General features: G+C 38.2%; 1 long non-coding RNA gene and 1 pseudogene across 2 annotated transcripts in view; one reads left to right on the top strand and one right to left on the bottom strand.

Annotated features, from left to right (window-relative positions):
• The window catches only part of LOC115892886, a 139037-nt gene extending 124554 nt beyond the window's left edge, over positions 1 to 14483 (top strand). Inside the window, exon 3 of the long non-coding RNA XR_004052801.1 lies at positions 14151 to 14483. This is a non-coding gene — a long non-coding RNA (uncharacterized LOC115892886). The remainder of the gene's footprint in view (positions 1 to 14150) is intronic.
• Positions 14484 to 19501: 5018 nt separating this feature from the next.
• On the bottom strand, positions 19502 to 20081 carry LOC104674387 (annotated as a pseudogene). The gene has a single exon (XR_004052821.1). The product of XR_004052821.1 is annotated as a 60S ribosomal protein L12 pseudogene (transcript).
• Positions 20082 to 21188: the final 1107 nt, after the last annotated feature.

Raw genomic sequence — 21188 nt, 5'->3', positions numbered from 1 at the left:
ATAATATATGTATCATAAAAACCATATACAATAAAATATAAAATATAATTTAGTAAAGTGGTAGTTAATCTCATGAGTATAGTCTACTAATCAATCAATTTGATATAAAAATGATCTTGAAAAATCTAAAAGGTTGAATAAATAGTACTTGATTATTTTCTAAAATATAATTTCATTGGCAAAGCTGATGAAATTTTAATTTTTTGAGGCAACATGACTTTAGACTAGTTGATACTCTTTGAATTCCATAACCTGTAGGAGCTACTGTTAATGAGCTCTCGTGGAAGCTGAGATAACACGCTGACGTTCTCACTAGGATAGCAGGCCAGCCACCTTGGCACAAACGAATGTGAAGGAAATTCTGAGGGGTTTTCCAAATAGCAGCTTTGTATATGCTTTTGAGTCTAGAAAATGCTTATTTGAAGCATCAGAGCTCTGATCTAGGGTGACTGGCAGGGCTGATTATGACTGGATATGTAGACGTGTACTTAGCTCCACGGATAAATTTTGACCACAGCAAAACCCCATACTGCTATTTTAGAATGATTGCGTTAATAAGAATAGTTTGGTTACAAAGGCCAGAGGTTACTGTACTCATCGGAGGTTACACTTAGAAATGAGAATTATGCCAACTAAAGGTTTTCATCACAGTAGCTGGGGAGGGGTGTCAAACCCTGGCTGACTTATTTGTCTTCAGCCTACCCATCCTTTCATGTTTCTTCAGGAACCTAGCTCAGCTCCTCTCTCTGATTGTTCTCTTTATGTTTATTCTTCCAATTATGAACATCTTCATTATTTTCTATATTTTATTTTCAAACTCTCAGAGACATACTTATTGGGATAATTTAATCACCAACTTCCCTGACAGGCTGTTTATTGAAGGCTCTTTTTTGAGGCATTTTTCAGATTGCGTAACTGTATTAATGTCCTAGACCTGCTGTAACAGAATTACCAGAAAATTAAATTGTTTCTGGCTTAAGACAACAGAAATTTATTTTCTTACAGTTCTGGAGGCCAGAAATGCAAAATCAAGGTGGTTGGTGGAGCTATATCCCTTGGAAGATTCTAGAGAAGAATATTTCTTTGCTTCTTTCAGCTTCTGGTGACTCTGGAAGTTTCTTGTCTTGTAACTCTAGTATTTGCCTCGGTCTTTACATGACCTTCTCTGTGTCTTCCTCTTTTTTGTCTCTTATAGGGACTCATTATAATACTTAACACTTACCTAGATCGTCTCAGATGATCTCATCTCAAGATCCCAAACTGAGTTGTATCTGTAAAGATACATTTTTCTTTTTCTAAATAAGATTACATTCACAGGTTCCAGGGGTTAGGATGTGGACATATATTTTTTTGCAAGGGCCACCGTTCATCCCATTGCAAACTTGTATGTCCTTGGGTCAGGTGCTCTCCAATGACCCCATCACTGTGTGGATAGGACAGGTGTAACCCATGGCCTGAGCTGCCAAGGGAAAAGCCAAGTACTGTTCCTCTTATGCAGAAATTGTGGTCAACCATCTTTTCGGACAGGTAACTAAGGATTTACTTGCAAAAATAAAAAAAGATCTTATTGAATTACTGGAATTGGGTGGAGGGGTATCTCATTTGCTATTACCATAATGACTATACTCACTATTATTTCCTCATCTCCGAAGTTCCCTTTTTCTTTTGTCAACTCCCTTCAATCTATCTCTGAGAGAGGTGGGGGAAAATACAAGGATGGGGTCCTATTATTCCTGACCTAATCTCTTACTTTAAAGCAAGGTATAGCCGGGAGCGGTGGCTCACACCTGTAATCCCAGCACTTTGGGAGGCCGAGGTGGGCAGATCACGAAGTCAGGAAATTGAGACCATCCTGGCTAACACGTTGAAACTCCATCTCTACTAAAAATACAAAAAATTAGCCGGGCGTGGTGGTGGGCGCCTGTAGTCCCAGCTACTCGGGAGGCTGAGGCAGGAGAATGGTGTGAACCCGGGAGGCAGAGCTGGCAGTGAGCCGAGATGGCGCCACTGCACTTCAGCCTGGGTGACTGAGTGAGACTCCATCTCAAAAAAAAAAAAAAAAAAGAAAAAGGTATAAAACTAAAAAAAAAAAAAACTAACGTTTTCTTTGAGACATTGATGCTAAGGAAAGTCACAGATATTTATTTTCTGAGGCAGGGTCTCACTCTGTCACCCAGGTTGGAGTGCAGTGGAAAAACCAAAGCTCACTGTGGCCTCAAACCCCTGGGCTCAAGTGATCCCCGCCAAACCTCCTCCTCAGCCTCCCCAGTAGCTGGGACTACAGGTGTGCACCACTATACTCAGTTAATTTTAAAAATGTTTTTGTAGAGACAAAAATTGGGTCTCACTATATTGCACAAGCTAGCTAGAACTCCTGGTCTCAAGCAATCCTCTGGCCTCAGCATCCCGAAATGCTGAGATTACAGGTGTGAACCATGTACCCAGTCATCAAAAATATTTTAAATAGGCAAATACTTGTAGGGATACAGAAAATTATTTTACATAAAGTGTATTGTATATGAGCATGTTCCTTTGATATTCACAAAAAAGACAGAGATAATACTATAACCTGTAATATAAACTAGAATTTTTAAGTAAATATTTTTAATTGTTATACAGATATAGGTAGCTCTTATGAGGTCCACCCAAAATAAAATGATAAATACACTGTTTGTGGAATTATAAATGGCTTTTAACAAGGTTCACAGGACAAATGCAGATTAACATAAAGTCTTGATTTTATGAAAAAAATGAATAGTTTACTAGTTTTAAATATTGATGTCACAGTTAATCCTAGAATCATTATCACTTAATTACATACTTCCTGGATTTAAGCTCAGGATGTCAATGTTTTTACATTTGCAAATTTAGGTTAATATAAAAATTTAATGTTCTCTTTGCTTAATTACATTAGGTTCTCAAATTTTATGTGAAGCTTTGTGTACTATAAAAAGAAATGTAAGTAACAGAAAAAGCATGCAGATGAAGAGTAAGAATCCACATTGAACCTGTTATTAGATCGGTAATCTAACCCGGGAGGAGATTCACTTAGTAGCTTTCCAGTTTTATACTGTAGTCTATACTAATAATGTGTATTTCTTCAGGAAGCAGATTTGAATGCTCTCATCATCTCAAATAAACTGCTAACCATGTTGCACAAAAAAAAAAAAAAAAAAAATTCTGGTCAAGGACCAGCAGCTATGATCTTGGCAGGCACAAGGTTTGGCTCTCCTAACACATTGAACATGATCAATGGTGCCTGCAGTGAGCTTGCTAAAATCAGTTTGCTGCAAGTTTTACACATTAATTGGTTCTTTAAGTGGTGTAGGATTATTTGGTATTAATTCTTCAAATTTGAAAAACAATCCACCAAGAAAAGTCCAGTTTTACCAAACTAACAATGCCTTACTCAAGTGGAAACAATGATGTCCTATTCAGATAGACACCTTAGAAAATGAAGGAAGTTTCTTTTCTCTTTCTTTCTTTTTTTTTTTTTTTTTTTTTTGAGATGGAGTCTTGCTTGTTGTCCAGGTGGTACGATCTCGGCTCACTGCAACAACTGTCTCCTGGGTTCAAGCAATTCTCCTGTCTCAGTCTCTGAGTAGCTGGGATTACAGGCATCTGCTATCATGCCTGGCTAATTTTTGTATTTTAGTAGAGACAGAGTTTCACCATGTTGGCCAGGCTGGTCTTGAACTCCTGATCTCAGGTAATCCACCCACCTCGGCTTCCCAAAGTGCTAGGATTACAAGGGTGAGCCACCGCGCCCAGCCAAGAAAATGAAGGAAGTTTTTTTGTGACACCATCTCTCATTCAGACAGCAGTCATGTAATTGCGATGAAGGGAAGCACATGCTCCTCTCTGCCACGACAAAACGCCGAGACTCTCATTAATAATAAATTTGTGGCCAGGCCTGGTGGCTCACGCCTGTAATCCCAGCACTTTGGGAGGCAGAGGCGGGCAGATCACGAGGTCAGGAAATCGAGACCATCCTGGCTAACACAGTGAAACCCCGTCTCTACTAAAAACACAAAAAAGTAGCCGGGCGTGGTGGTGGCGCCTGCAGTCCCAGCTACTCAGGAGGCTGAGGCGGAGAATGGCGGGAACCCAGGAGGCGGAGCTTGCAGTGAGCTGAGATCGCGCCACTGCACTCCAGCCTGGACCACAGAGCGAGACTCCGTCTCAAAATAAAAAATAAAAAATAAAAATTGCACCAACTTACTTAGGTGTAATTTAAGTGAAGTGGAGGTTGAGACAAAATTTGCTTTTATGTTACCTAAGTCAAAACTGTAGTCTTTCTGTTCTTGCCTTTCTTCTATGATCCTATCCAGGAAATATAGTTTTCTAGAAAAGACATCAGCAGCATGGGACATTGAACTCACATAACTGGGCCCAGAGCTGATTTCTACCTACAGACTCAAAAGCCGTGGGATGGTTGAAGAACATTGTGAATCTCTGAACTTTAAGTGAGCAGATACCTGCAAAGGATATCAACTTAGTACAATGCTTCCTAGTATGTACAAATACAATGCTTAGAACAATGTATCTCCTTTTGGATTTGGCAGGAAATGTTTTGCTAACATTGCCAAGGTATTTTGCTTGCCTGTTGTTTGTTTTATTAAAATGTTTGAACAGTCTTTATAAAGTAAAGCTTTTATTCATCTAAACATGGCGCAAAAGAACCTGGGGATATCTGCTTTTGGGAACAAAATATTTTAAAAAGTCAGTTGGAAGAAAAAGAAATACTAAATCTTTGAATATTACATATAGAATTTTCCTTTATCTTTCTGAACCTTTGAATTCATCATTTTAGTTTTAAGTACAAAGAGAAACAGAACAAAAAAACTAAAGGTCCAAATAACAGGGTCTGAGGACAGTTAATGTCAGTGAAGTCAAAATTCTATTTTCCTCCCTTCATGGTTTTTCATTGAACTTTAAATAGCAGTGATGCAAAAATCAGCTTTCAAATTGTCAGAGACAAGGCAGATCGGGCCATGATAAAGGCTGTAACCTTGATTGTCAAGCCTGCTGGAGAAGTTTGCTGGGTCTGTGAAACTGACTCTGGAGTAAGTTTTTAGCAAAGGTGGCCACTGTCTAATGACTACAATGAAAGAGACAATAGTGAACTTGAACTTGATTCTCGAAGACACTTTTACAATTATAGGGGTGGGACACAGCACTGAAAAGTTCTAGGAAAGAGATATGGACTTCATTGCTGTAATCCCACGTAATCAATGCATTCAATGTGAGAGCAGAGCTGGTGATTAAACATTGAAATAATTATCTTTGGTTTTCCAAGGGAAGTGATTGAAAGGTAGGCAGGGCATCTTAGCCCAGCCAATTTGAGGACCATATAAGAATACACTAAAATTCGAAGCAGAACAAAGTAGAATTTAAGTCATATGGACTAGACCAACAGTATGAAGATTAGAATGAGCTTGAAGTTTTCCTTGGCACTTAGAAACAAAGACCATCAAATCGATGGCAAAAGAATTGATTCAAGACTTACCCACAGTCTTGCCTGTTTCAGCTGGGTGATCTAAGAGAATCATTTCTGAAATGTGTATCTCAAGATAACCAAACTATCTGATGGTGTCCTTCCCAAGTGTTCAGGAGTTGATTGAGTCAAAAAAGATGTTAACTTCAAACACTAAGTTGAGGAGAAAAGAATAGATTCCAAACTTGGAAATAATCACAAATCCCTTAATGGTTATTATAACATCAGAAATGAAATGAGACAGAGGTGATGGCCTAAGCCGTGATGGCTGCCTACTACAGAGGGGGTTACTGCTGCATCCCTCTCTGAGGTTCTTTTCTTTTTTTCTTTCTGAGATGGAATCTCACTCTGTCACCTAGGCTGGAATGAAGTGGCATGCTCTCAGCTTGCTGCAACCTCCACCTCCTGGGTTCAAGCTATTCTCCTGCCTCAGCCTCCTAAGTAGCTGGGATTACAGGCCACCACCACCATGCTTGGCTAATTTTTGTGTTCTAGTAGAGATGAGGTTTCACCATGTTGGCTAGGTTAGTCTTGAACTCCTGACCTCAAGTGATCTGCCCACCTTGGTCTCCCAAAGGACTGGGATTACAGGCATAAGCCAATGCACCAGGCCCTCTCTGTGGTTCTTATCTGCTTGTGTGCTCATTCATTTACTTTATCAGATTGCACTTAGTTATATATTCAAGAAATATTGATTACTATGCTCTTATTGAAATACAGTACTGCTGAATTATGTAAAACATAAAAATAATGAGAAAGCATAATCCCTGTCATCTTCCTTGTGTTTAATTTGCTTCTGTAATGGAAGAAACATTGGTTGGGCATATCTGTATGCAAAGATCCCTGTTAAAAACTTGAATACTTGCTAACATGATTAAATAATGTCCAGTCTTCAGAAGGTTGAAGATTAGTAGAGAAGAGAAAAAAACTCACGTGGAAATATAAGATAAGATATTTTCAGTCACAAAATTAATTTTCTAAATTTATCATTAAGGTGAAGCAGAAAAATTATTTTATGGCCATCTTCTGGGTTTTTTGGCAAAGTGACTTTTTAGCCACGTAGGAAATATTGGGTAACTAGAGTGCACCTTTCAAGTTAAGAATCTAAGAGATTAGATTTCAACTAATCTCTATGTTAAGAGATTAGTTCACTTAGAGAATAACAGAAGAAAGACTTAGATTTCCTTGGGAGGAAAAAAGTATATTAACAATTATTTCAAATGAGAAATACAAAAATAAATGTATAAGCAATTATTAACCAAAGTGATGAGGAGTCTTTGCTACTCTTCCTTTGCTAATCACATAGATTCTACCCTTATCCACGGGATGCCTCTGCTGAGATAAAAGTTTTTGGATGGACACACACACATGTACACACACACACACTACATTCAGTAACATTTTGGTACTCTTGGGAAAGATTCACACTTTGGTTTGAATTTTGTATGATCCTTTATCTTCATCTTATCTTCATCACAAGTGAGGTAATTCAGTGCAGATGAAAATCACTTGTACATACATATTTAACTATTTTGTTGTTTTTACATATGTTTTATGTACAATTGTATTCGTGTTATGTTACTTATCATACTCTTTATGGATTCTGTGAAGTAGGTTGATATTATTCCCGTTTTTGCAAAATACAAATACAAAAATGTTTTGGTCAGATAATAGAGCTAGTGCAGGAACTGAAATGAAAAGCCAAGTTTTCTGCTCTTTTTTTTTTTTTACACTCATGTTTATTTTGTAGTTAATAGAGAAACTTCAATTTCTTTGCTCACAAATAATATATTTATCCAAATTGAGATGTCTTCGTTTCAATGGAAATTTTTTTTCCTTGTCTGAGTTATACTCCTAGTATCTAGTGAGTAAAATGAATTAAGGAGGCTGAATGAGGCTGTTCATCTCAGTGAATGCTTACTAGTTTCTTCTCTACAAGAAATAAGCTTATTCTTTAACTAATGGGTAAATTATAAATCTGATCTGAAAGCATTTCTTTAAAAAAGGTTACCTCTTTAAATAAGTGATAAGAGTTTGGGTAAAGAAAGTACCTCTTCAAAAACTGGTATAATGGCAAGTTTGATGTCTTAGGTTTTCTTATAGGCACTTTAAAAATATACAATTCGCTGCATCTCCCATTATGCCACAGACTTATGTTTCTCATCCTAAATTGTGATTTTCTGTGCCCTTTCATGGTATTTAAAATATAAGAAAATAATGTACAAGAACAGCTTATTGGATGGGAAAAACTCATGTAACATTCGTACATCTCTGATGAAAAGATTTTTAAAAGGTTGTTTACTGCATGTGTTTTTACATGTGAGATCTGGGACTTTAATTTTATCTTAGTTTATATGAAGGGTATGAAACATTTACTGAATTATAGATCATCCTTTTTTTTACTGATTTGCACGATCCCCTGACTTTGTCTAATCTACATGAAGTTACGCTCTGATATTTATTTATTTAGAGACAGAGTCTCACTCTGTCACCCAGGCTGGAGTGCAGTGGTACGATCTCGGCTCACTGCAACCTCCTCCTCCCAGGTTCCAGCAATTCTGCTGCCTCAGCCTCTGGAGTAGCTGGGACTACATGTGTGTGTCACCATGCTCAGCGAATTTTTGTATTTTTAGCAGAGACAGGGTTTCACCATGTTGACCAGGCTGGTCTTGAACTCCTGACCTCAGGTGATCTGCCCACCTCGGCCTCCCAGAGTGCTGGGATTACAGGCCTGAGCCACCGCGCCCAGCCTGATTCTTTATTTTATACTGTCCTTGCTTGGGTTTGGTACAGCTCCAGAATAGAAGTCGGAAGGGTTTCTATTTACCCTGCATTTGAAGGAGTTTCATGAAGATTTGGTTAAAGCCATTTGTAAATTGGCTTGTACTTTTTGACATAGATGTTATTGGTTTGGTGATGCCATGTTTTTAAATGGTCATTAAATTCAGGCTTAATCTTCCACTGTGTCGTTTTGCCGAGATCTATTATTTTAAAGACAATTAGACCATTTCCTCAATTTTTGAACTTTCATGTTTTCTGTACTTCCATTGGTAAAGTCTCTCCTTCTGCTTTTTGCCTGAATTATTCCTTTTTAGATATATTCACCCCTGCATGAAGTCACCAGAACAGATGCTTCTTCCTTCTGTCAGGGAACTTTTATCTGAGGGAGAGCCTGAGAGCTTCAAGTTCTTGGTTTTTGTTGCTTTGTTTCTATGCCAGATGCGTTAGGCTGTTGTGCTGCATGATATTCTATAGCTTTTCATTTCATTCATCTCTATTTTCATTAAGCTTTAAATTCATTTTAATCATACTTGAGCTCAGAGCAAATCTGAGACTCTGAACATTAAATAGTAGTTTGAGCCCAGACAGGGCTCAAAAAAACTATTACTGTAGCATAGCAGATGCATTTTCCAGATTCTGGAAAACACAGGGTGCCCAGCCTGTGTCTTTCCACTAGTGGATCTCTCAGTTTCCAATACTCTTTCACCTTCTCTCACTGAATTTTTTTTTCAAAATGGATCTTGAACACAATGGAAAAATAAAAATGATTCTCCCATCAGACTGTGTTCAGATGCCAAAAAAGACACAAATCGTTGCTGGATATGATTTTTTTTGGCAATGACTTGAAAGAAAAATAAATAAAAACATCTGCACATGTGAGTCTCCTAGATCCTACCTGCTGGTCTCCTGTTTATCAGTCTATTTTCAAGCCTTCCAGCTAACTGCACAATGCCTTTAGCACAGTTGTTAGTAGTGAAGAATTTCTCCATAAGAAGCAGATGACTTGTGCAAATTTATTACCCTTACTTCTCCTCCTCCATTTCTTTTTATTCTCTTTCTATCTCAGATCCATTAGCAATGAGAAGACTTTGAGTAAATCAGAAATCATTAATTCTTAAGGAGATGCTTAAGGCTCATACTGTGGTGCTTGCAATGTATCTCTGTTATTTTTCATCACTGGGAAATATAGGGAGGGCCAATAGATTATAAGAAGTCTCAGATTTACTGAGCCTAAGTCAGTGACTCCATTTAAGGTACTTTAAGATCCGAGTCACATGAAAATGAAGGGTTATGAAGCTACCTCTATTAAATACAAAGTATAAAGGTTTTTTTATTGCTCTTTAGGCACAGATTATTAATACTGTAATGACACTAAAGAGTATTAAATGCAAATTTGCAAGGCTCTAAAGCGCTTTATTAGGATAAGCAACATTTTATTGAGTCAATTCAGTTGCTATTTTAATGAAAATCTAGAAAATAAATCTCAGTGGAAGCCACCACAGATGTTGTATCCTATATTCTGGGAAATAGGCAACTGAACTTGGCAGAGTGGTGAGGGAGGAAATCCTGGAGGGAGAAGAGAAGGGTTAGAAAAGTGAGATTTTATGACTTTAATATGTATTTCAGAATGATTTACCCCCAAATTACTTATTGCAACTGGCTAATAAACAATTCCTTGCTTTTGATGCTAAATTGAATTTTCTACCACTTATAAGTAAAAGTTGAATGGTATTGCCATTATTTTGTAGGCTAAAAAGTCCACATTTTTAGTTTGAAAGTCAAATGAGAAAAGGATGAAGAGAAAAGGGAAGGAAGAAAGGAAAGAGGGAGCAACAGCTTTTTGGTTTTGATGTAGTGCCTAAGAAGGCTGGTGGATAAGGCAAGAACCTAAGGTTTTAGTCATGGGATCTACTATTTATTAAGAATGCTCTTAGGCAATTCACTTAACATTTTGGATCTCAGGTTTTTTTTTTTTCTTTAAAACAAGACTGAGATGACATTCCTTTGTGCAGTTCTATTATACTGTAGAGAAATAAGCACCATTGGCTGCAGTACGCTAAATACCCATAGTTCTTCTAGGCATTGGGACAACCAAAAACCCTACCACACATTTGAGAATGCTTTATTGGCAACATTGTGAAAACCACTGGGCCCTAGTTGACCTCTAAGGTTTATTTCAGCTTTAAAAATACTACAATGCTAGTAGGCTATTTATAGAAAACCATGTAATTTATTGTCCAAATGAGAAAACTTTGGGGAGCACAAGTCAGCATTAACAACAATTACACTGGGAAACAGGAGTAAAATCCAGACATATCATTAACCTGAACATGTTGATAATTGATTTTGGTGACTCTTTCTAAAAGCAGTTTTATGAGAATGATACAAAAGAAGGATGTAAAAATCAAAAAAGTTTTATGAACTGATGAGCCAAGTAACCACTACCTAGATCAAAAATTAAAATACTGGCCAGGCACAGTGGCTCATGCCTGTAATCCTGGCATTTTGGAAGGCCAAGGGGGCAGAATCTCTTGGGCCTAGGAGCTCTAGACCAGCCTGGGCAGTATGGTGAGACCCTGTCTCCAAAAAGTAAAATAAAATAAAATAAATAAAATCAAATTAGCTGAGCATGGTGGCACATGCCTGTGGTCCTAGTTACTCTGGGAGGCTGGGGTGAGAGGATGGCTTGAACCCCAGAGGTTGAGGCTGCAATTAGCAGTAAGCCCTCCACTGCACTCCAGTTTAGATGTCAGGATGAGACCCTGCCTCTGAAGAAAAAATGAAAAAGAAAACATTAAAATACCCACATTACCCACACAAGCTCTCCTCATGACCCTTCTCAAATATTACTCGAATCTCTCATTCCCCCCAAAGATAGTCACGATCCTGATTTTTACACCACTAATTCTTTGGGTTATTTTTCTTTTATTATGAAAGTGATATGCATTTCTTACAAAAACAATTTATGTTTGAATTGCATAAAGTAAAAAATTAGAGTCTCCTCCAGTCGCAAATTTTATTTTTTCTGCAGGAGCTACGCTTTAAAATCTCTTCGATTTTTCCCTATGCTTGTACAAAGAATACACACAAACACTTTTTCTTCCAAAACTGAGATTATACATATATATTATTATGCAATTTGCTATACTTATTATAGACATATTCTGGCTTCCACATATGTCAGGAATGGCAGCTATGAATATTATTAACAGATTCATTTCTCCCATTCTGGGGGTGGGAGCATATGAACGCTGGACGACAGAGCCTTGAAGGAGGGTAGGTCAAAGGTAGAGCGAGTCCGGTTTTTTATGAGACATCTTGTTCCTTCCATAGATTTTTTTTTTTTTTTTTTAATCCCAACAGAGAAATATTGGGACTGGTGGGCCCTTATATTTCCTGACTGAGAGAGGGATTGGGGGAAGTGAAAAGTCTATAGGAATCAGACCTACATTCTAGCTGTGTCATTCACTGCTTCTGGGACCTTAGGTCTATGGAATAAAATGAGGGTTATAATGCCTGTCTGTAGCAAGAGGTTTTAAAGATAATTTTTATAATATGTAAGAGACCCATTAGTTGTGTACGATCTTAATTTGACTCAACACCTACAAATTTTGTGCTTTTCTTAACATCTACTAAGAGTATGGGACGACAAAGAAGGAGTGATGATTTATTATAAGTTGCTTAGGTTTTACATAAAGCTTGATAAAATTAGAAGCTATGTAAAATATACTCCACATATACTCAGGGCTATTAAGTTAGAGGTTAAAGAAAACTAAACTTTACTCTTTATTTTGGTGTTTTAAATCAGGGCACATGCATTTTAAAGGTTTGCTGAGGTGGTAAATGTAGTTTTATGGGTTTATTTAGAATGAAGTGTTTTCATATCGGCTCATTAACCCAAAAAGAGCTGTTGTAAGAGGGTTGCGAAGCCCAGAGGAACAATTATTATTATTTTCAGTGGTATTTGTCATGGCAGTGATATAAGCTGTAAAGATAGAACATGATTTTTGGTGCTGTTGAAGTAAATTCAAGAGTAATCAGATTATAGCTGATGTAATTTAGATGTTTGGAGGTGGGGAATTTTCTGATAGCAAAATCTAATATATGTGGCTCCCAAAATGAAAGCCTCTCTCCGCAGATGACCTTCGCCAAGGGAAACATTTTCAATGTGGTCATACTGACAAGTTATAACTTATAAACTTATTTTCCTGGAAGGTTTTGGTTTGAAGATGACTTTGGATTTTGAATCCAGCCTGAAATAAAAGTGGGGGTCGGGGAAAATAAAGGCCTTTTTCTCTATACGTTACCACCTTTTGGTTTAAATTGACCTCCACATCACTTAACAATAGCTTCTGTCTTCCATTTGTTACTCATTTCATGCATGATAAGCATCATTATAGGCACTTTGCAGTTTCTCACATGTACTGACAGAAAAGAGAACTAAAGCCTGGAAGAGTAACTTATGCAAAGTTAGTGACACGGTTAATAAGTCATAAGAGCAGAATTAAATTCTAGATATGAGTCAAGGGTTGATGCTTTCAGCCTCTATGCTGTGATCCCTGTTTTGTATCCCAACTACATACAAATGAGTCATTCTCCAGAGATTTCTGGCGAGCTGTTTTGTGGCTTGTCAGTTTAGTGTCCCCATAGCACCAAACAGGTATCTAAATGTTTCTTAAATCCAATTTTCCCGAGCTCCTAATTCCTCATCTCTACTAGGGAAAGAATGAAAGTTTAAAATACAACACTCGGGTTTCAAAAAAGGAGGAAGTACTTAAGCTCTTGAATTATTTCAGAAGCCTTGAAATAATCACCCTTCAGATGGCACTGGGATATAATTCCTTTCCTCCTCTTGATTTCCTCCCTCATTTCTGCAACCAAAGAGGTAGCCTCTCTGTGTTCCTCATATCATTCCAGTAGGAATCTTTACTTATAATGATGTTACATCTTATTAATACTGGAAAGTCTTTTGCAAGCATAATGCCGTCCATTTGGTTAACTTTGTGTGGAACTTCTAAAAATTGACCTCTTGCAAAGTGGTCTGAGTATTTTCCTTCTCTTTTTGAAGACATCTTAAAATAACTTACAATGATAGGTATGAATAAATAGAAGAACTAAACCTTATTAGTGACTTATTACCTGAATGAATATACTGTGTGTAGATTTAAAGCAGGTGCTAAGTTCTTGCTTTGAAAGCAGGAAGCGACTGAGAGTGGTGGCTCACACTTGTAATCCCAGCACTTTGGGAGGCTGAGGCGGGTGGATCATTTGAGGTCAGGATTTTGAGACCAGCCTGGCAAACATGGTGAAACTCCACCTATACTAAATATACAAAAATTAGCTGGGAGTGTTACACGCACCTGTAGTCCCAGCTACTCAGGAGCCTGAGGTGGAAGAATCACTTGAACCCAGGAGGTGGAGGTTGTAGTGAGCTGAAATTGCACCATTGCACTCCAGCCGGGGCCACAGAGCAAAACTCGGTCTCAAAAATAAATAAATAAATAAATAAATAAATAAATAAATAAATAATAAAAAATAAAGAAAAAAATATTAAAAAAAATGTTTTACACAGAGAAAATGGCCCTCTGTTGTAGTCTATGTTCTTCTCCAACATCTGAGCAATTCCTGTGGCATTAAACAATTTTTCCCTCAAAGTTGTCAGGAAATATTATTTTATGTTACTTTACTGGAACTGTATGTTTTCCAGAATTCTTACCTTCAATATTCAGCATGTATAAAAATCTTCTAATAAATGCTACATACCAGTTTAGATAGCTGTCTACCTTGCATTTTAAAAAGAAAATTTATCTGTGCAGTTTTTCCCTTTATCCACAGCAATTACTTCAAACATGCTCTCTTTTTCACATTTCAGATCCTTCCACTTCCTGTCTGGTTCCCTTTGATTGCAGCCTCTGTGAGATCACTGGGGAAATGCCAGCCTATGGAAGAGAACCTCTGAGTCTCCTGGTGCCGAAACCCAAAACTTACTTGCATCTACATGTGAATCAGATTTTCCCCTGGGCAGCATGGGGCAAATCCCACTGTGCTTTGGGTTCCTCCATCTTTCTCTTTATCAGGTAGAAAACACTTAACTCTCTCCTGCATATTTAACTTCTCTTTGTCCACTCACGCCTTGCTTCATTTATATGTACTCAAGTCTTTCTCATCTAAGGCATGAAACAAAGCAGACCACAAAACAAACATCAAATTAAGCGAATAAACCTGTGCTTGGATCTGGCCGACCCCTGTAACTTGTGTTTGCATTATCATTCTTCAGCTCCCAGAAATCAGTCCTGTGTTGCTACAAACGCTCTCTTAGAAGCTCTCCATGATCAACATATTGGCAGATTTAGTGCTGTTAAGCGCTACGTAGGTGTCAGATAAAAAATGACATAGTTGCTCTCTGGGAGGTTGAGGCCAGTGGATTACCTGAGATCAGGAGTTCGAGACCAGTCTGGCCAACATGGTGAAACCCTGTGTCTACTAAAAATACAAAAATTAGCCAAGCCTGATGGTAGGCACCTGTAGTTCCAAGTACTCAGGAGGCTGAGGCAGGAGAATAGCTTGAACCAGGGAAGTGGAGGTTGCACTAAGCTGAGATCGCACCATTGCACTCTAGCCTGAGCAACAGAGCAAACTCTGTCTCAAAAAAAAAAAAAAAAAAAAAAAAAGAAATTGAGATAGTTGTACTAAATTTGGGGATTTCTTCCCCCTCCTATCATTCTGGTTATTTGTTCTCTGTTTCCTTAGAAATCTCCATTCTTCTACTTTCTATTCTAAATCAGCATTGTAGTTTCTCCTGATAAAAGAAAAACTGCAGTGAATTAAATTTAAAGGAGTTTAATTGAGCAATGAATGATTCCTGAATCAGGCAGTCCACACAATCACAGCAGATTCACAGAGACTTCAGCACAGCCACGTGGTGGAAGAAGATTTACAGACAAAAAAAAAAAAGAGGGGAGATGACATATAGGAATTGGAAGTGAGGTACAGGGTTACAGGTTGGCGTTGCCTTACTTGAACACAGTTGGAACACTCAGCAGTGTACGAATGGTTGAAATATCGCCACTGGGATCGGCCGAGTCTCAGCTATTGTTACAGACACATACTCCTAAATTAGGTTTTCAATCTTATCTACTACCTATTAAGCTAGGTTGCAGTTCCTCCACAAGGACTCAACTACAGAAGTACGGAGTCCTTCTCAGGCCATGTTTAGTTCGCTTCAACACTCACTATGGAATATTTTAGAAATGTAGTACTTTCAGTTGTCACAACATTCGAAGTGCTGAGGTATCAGCTTTATTAACAAGCATGGGTCAAAGATATGAAACATCTTTCAAAACCCTTGTAGAGACTGGTACAGTGAAGAACTTGCCCAGGTTTCATGTAACTTTCAAATGTCCTGCCTGATACACACATAATTGACAGGGAAGGGGATGCTAAACCTAATTATAAATAAGTGACCTTTTTGTTTTAAATAGAAACAAAGCATTTTTTTTGTTTGCTTGTATCGTTTTCATATGCCCTGAGATTTCCAGGATTGAAACGACTGTGGAACTTGACAAAGAGTGTATATGGTATAATTAAGAAGTTTACTCAGGAATTTCTTACCATTTTGAAAAGTTACATCCACAGAGGCAATGTTCCTTGTGGAATCAAAATCATTTAGAAACCATGATTTATTAAGTCTGTGGATGCTGTGTTCACCATGTCCTGTGTGGAGAATAAATGTTATTCACTATTATTTTCTTAACAATGTGTATTTGCATATTGAAGCATTATAAAGCACCTCTTCGTTATTTCTTCTCTATAATGATGGTATTGTATTATTTTCTCCATTTATGTGACTAGATAGGTTTTATTTTCTATGTGTTTCATTTGCGGATAGTAAGTGAACATGACCAGAATTCATAACGCTTAAGCTCTCAGTTAAGGCCAATTTTGTCTTCTCATGGTTATTTGAACCCTGAAAATGTCCAGTTACTATTTATTCATTAAGGGCTTGAGCATATTAGTATCTACAGGGCAGACCTCTCTGCTGGGGTCTGGGCCTTTTATTTATCTGCCCCATGGCCGTTAACACTTAGATGTCTGTTAAGCCCTACAAAGTCAACTAATACCTGGGCTGAACAGATTCATTATACCACAAATGGGCCCCTATTCCCCTATTCCAACCTTAGTGGGCAAGAATCATGGGCTCTGGTGCCAATATCCAATTAAATGGTACTTCCTTATCCTCACTTACCAGCCTGGGCCAATTCATCGGCACCTCTTACTTGGATAGGTGCTTCCTGACTTGTCACATAATCTCCTGTCTTACTCCTTTCTTTTTATATTTTCTCCCTCTGCTGAGATTAAAATTTGATCATGTTTATAATCCTTCATAGGTTTCCAAGTGTCCTGCTTTAAGGTTCAAATTGCTGTATATGGTTCATAAGGCCATGTACAATCTGGCCCCTTCCTACCCTCCCATCCTCATCTCCAGTTATTAACCTTCTCACCCTCTATGCTCTAAGTTTGGTTGGATCCCTTTCAGTTTGTTACATGATATTTTCTTTCTTGCCTCTTGCTGTTCTCCTGTATAGAATATACTAGCCTGATTGATCCCTAAGCTCACCATTACTCATTCTTTTTTTTTTTTTTTGAGACGGAGTCTCGCTCTGTCGCTCAGGCTGGAGTGCAGTGGCCGGATCTCAGCTCACTGCAAGCTCCACCTCCTGGGTTCACGCCATTCTCCTGCCTCAGCCTCCCGAGTAGCTGGGACTATAGGCGCCCACCACCTCGCCCGGCTAGTGTTTTGTATTTTTTAGTAGAGACGGGGTTTCACCGTGTTAGCCAGGATGGTCTCAATCTCCTGACCTCGTGATCCGCCCGCCTCGGCCTCCCAAAGTGCTGGGATTACAGGCTTGAGCCACCGCGCCCGGCCCTACTCATTCTTTAAGTATCAGCTTAAACCATACTTTTTCTAAAGTGGTTTTTCCTTACCTCTTGAGTTACTTATGATCTCCCTTGACAACTTATACTTTTCTATTTTCATACTTCTTTGCTTGCATAATTATCTGCTGTTGCCATTCAATTATGAGCTCTAAAGAAATTTTGCTTGTCTTTTAAAATGAATTTTACCTTCAAATGCTAGCACAGTAGCTACTCTGTAAATATTTGAGCAATAAATAAATACATAACAAATAATAAAGCATTTAAAAATACTTTAGTATCTATGATCCATAACCAAGATGAGTCTAATCAAGCAATCGTTATGTACAATGTGAGATGTGCTTTACATTTTTTATTTCATTAAAACATTCTGCTCATGACCAACTAATAGACTGCCACCTGTAGTTTCAAAAACGCTGTTATGACTGCTCTGTTGATGTGAAAATCGTTTCTAATTGATGATATTTTTAGTAATTGTATTCATTAGGAGATGGTCACATTCTTTTTGACGTTTTTCTCTAAATATTAAAATCACAGTGGAGCTCTGTGATATTTATAACCTCTAGATAGTTGGACTTTTCAGCTTTAAACTATGGACATAATAACTTAAAAAAATCTTGTGCAGTGTGTATAGGGGTGTGTGTTTCATGTGTAATTTACATTTGTGTTATAAATATTGGGACACTGAAACTCAGGTACTCTAACCAGCATGGTAGACTCACAATTTTGGAACAGAACTGAAAAGCCATCTAATGCTTTATGTGATCCCCTTTCTGAAGGTCTACACAATTCTTTATAATATTTCATGTGTTCCTTGGAAAGAACCACGGTTAGAAAGATTTTCTTCTGTCAAATGTGATGCATAAATTCAGCCATTTTAATGAGGCACATACAGTGTGCTGGGCAGTGTGTGTGGTCCTGGTGATGCAACGGTGAGGAATGTGGTCATGGCTCCATTACCACAGAGCGTTAGAAAGTTACCCCTTCCTATTGCTTCACTCTCATTGCTTCCTTTACCTTCTTTTTAATCTGAAACTTGGTTCTTCCCCAGCCTTTAAATAATAGATGCTTGTTTTCACATGAACTGCTCTTGATAAGAGTCAGAGGTGGTATCCACAGTCTTTTTGTTGCTCTTCATGTGTCTTCCAAGTGAGTCCACGTCCATGGTCTCCCAAATCCACCTGTGCTAAAGTCTGCCATTTGGTGACACAGGTTTTCTGCTCACTCTGCCCTCTCTTGAACCTCACTGTTTCTTTCGTTCATCACAGTCTTTGACACTTGATATATCAGGGTGCCCCTTATTCTGTCCCTGGCTCTTGCCCTGGGCACTTTAGTATCCCAAACTTTGTTCACCTGCACGCCTGCTTTATCCAGTGACTGGATTTGCCTCAAACTTAATATTATCTTCTTTTTACTTCAGCAACCAAGTACATTGAACATGTATTTTATGGTTCCCTTTAATTATTTGGAGATTCGATTTTAAATTCCACAGGTTTCTGTTCTTCAAATCCTTGTTACTACAATACCACCTCTTAGTCCTAAGCAAAAAGGTTACCTTTATAAGAAACCCTTCTCTGCTTCTCCTCTGGCTACAAGCCTTCTGATGGGCTGAGGCTTTCATGGGGCCAAATGTTAAAGCCCACTCGGAGCCTCTGAGCTTCCTTCTCAGACTGCATGCTGAGTCACAGGATGGACCAGATGTGTTGGTGTGGGATGAAGTCAAGCTGAGAGACAAGATGGCAGGATGAGAACTGGGGCTGGCTCTTCCTGTGCTGTCCATTCCAGTGTGGTCCTCCAGCCCTTCTGAGTTGTAATAAAGGTAGGTTAGTCAAGAGATGACTAGTAGACATATTTTACATAACAATTATCTAGTTTTCATTATAATTTTTAAATGTGTAGGTATCTCGTGTGGGAATCATCATTTGTACTCTGGCCCTAGTCCTCACAGAGGCTAAGGCAAGGCTGGCCTCAATACATACATTTCACCCACACTCTGATCTCTGGTCCCTTGGCTTCTTCCATTTCATTAATGTCTGTCAGTTTTTCTTAATTCCTAATAATTTCAACTCATTTTTGTGTGAACTCAATTCTTTACCTCCTTTGCTATTTGAACTCTCTCTTATACAAAGTTTGAGCTACAAGTTTGCCTTCTTGGCTTTTGTATTCTGTCTTCTAAATCATGCTGGATAATAACTGACATTGTACATTACTACACTCCAAACTGGTGTGACATTTTTTTTTTTTTTTTTTTTGTCAAATGATCCTTTATTGAAATACTTTCCTTTGTACTTAACTGACTGGGCATTCCACAGCAGTTGGATGTCATCTATTTTGATGTCATGAGGGTGGCGGCCATCAACGTTACAGCCCACAGACTGGGCAGTCCCCAGGATCTCTTTAATGGTTCCAGAGAGTTCTCTGGCTAAGGATCGGTGCCGCATCTGTCGAGCAATGTTGACGATCTCATCAAAAGTGATATTCCCACTGTGTTTAATGTTTTTCTGTTTCTTTCTGTCTCTTGGTGGTTCTTTGAGGCCTTTGATGATCAGGGCAGAGGCAGAAGGCACCACCTCAATCTGGGCCTGTCTGTTCTGAATGGTCAGTTTCACTGTACTCCTCAGGCCCTTCCAGTAACCCATTGCCTTGGCAATGTCATCACCAACCTTTTTCGGAGACAGACCCCGGGGGCCGATCTTGGGGGCCAGTGCAGAAGTGGCACCGACCTCGCCTCCGGTGCACCTCAGGTATAAGACTTCGATCTCGTTGGGGTCAAACTTCGGTGGCATGGTGGAGGCGGCTGGTATCGGATGAACCCGGGTTCGGGACGACCGAAGAAAGTTGCACCTTGGCCTCCTCCGAGCCGAAAACCGAGAGCTAGTTGTATAGTATTCTATAGTGTATATGTACCACATTTTCTTTATCCAGTCTATCATTGATAGATATTTAGGTTAATTCCATGTCTTTGCTATTGTGAATAGCGTGGCAATAAATATACACATGCATGTGCGTGTGTCTTATAATAGAATGATTCATATTACTTTGGCCATATTATACTTAGCAAACTAACACAGGAACTGAAAACCAAATACCACATGTTCTCACTTATAAGTGGGAGCTAAATTATGAGAACAAATGGACGTGTAGAGGGGAACAATACATATTGGACCTTTTGGAGAATGGAGGGTGAGATAAGGGAGAGGATCAGGTAAAATAACAAAAGTGTACTAGGCTTAATACCCGAATGATGAAATAATCTGTACAACAAACCCCCATAACACAAGTTTACCTATGTAACAAACCTGCACTTGAAATTAAAATTAAAGTTTAAAAATTCATATTTGAAAGTCTGGGATTATAGTTTGGGGTAAATATGTGTCAGCATGTGGGAAGTATTAATTATGAATATCTTATTTTATAGAGTATAATTTAAAGTACTGTCCAGAGAGAAGCAATAAAAAAGGAAGCATTACAAATAGAAGACTGAAATAGCATTTTCAAATATTTGAAAAGGAAATTACAGTCATTATTCGGATTTTGAAAAAGAGGAATTAGCACATTGGTTTATTAAATTTGAATTAGTACAAACATGAAATGAATAGAGTATAATCTATAATGACTTTGAAAAAGATGAAAAAGGAGAATCATAGCTATAAATGTTCAAAACAAAAATGAACTTGGAAAAGACAAATTTTATGAGCTAGCATAATTTTTGTGACAACTGGGAAAAAGCTCAGCATCAGAAAACTTTCTTGTCTAATAAAAGAAAGAAAGCATAAGTTATGAAGGAAAAGAACCAAGTGGTAAATTAAGAGAGTGATTTTAATAAATTTCACATCTAAAGGCCTGACTTCTAGAATTTTCATTTGGTGACACAACAAGGTCAACATTTGCTTTGACATATGGCCTTGACCAGGAAATGGTGATAAGGAAAGCAATAAGGAGTCCCTTTAATGAGAGTGTATCTGTGATGAAAGAA

Source organism: Rhinopithecus roxellana, chromosome 13 (assembly GCF_007565055.1).
Source record: "Rhinopithecus roxellana isolate Shanxi Qingling chromosome 13, ASM756505v1, whole genome shotgun sequence".
In the NCBI taxonomy this organism is placed as follows: Eukaryota; Metazoa; Chordata; class Mammalia; order Primates; family Cercopithecidae; genus Rhinopithecus; species Rhinopithecus roxellana.
This window is presented reverse-complemented; position numbering and strand designations above follow the sequence as displayed.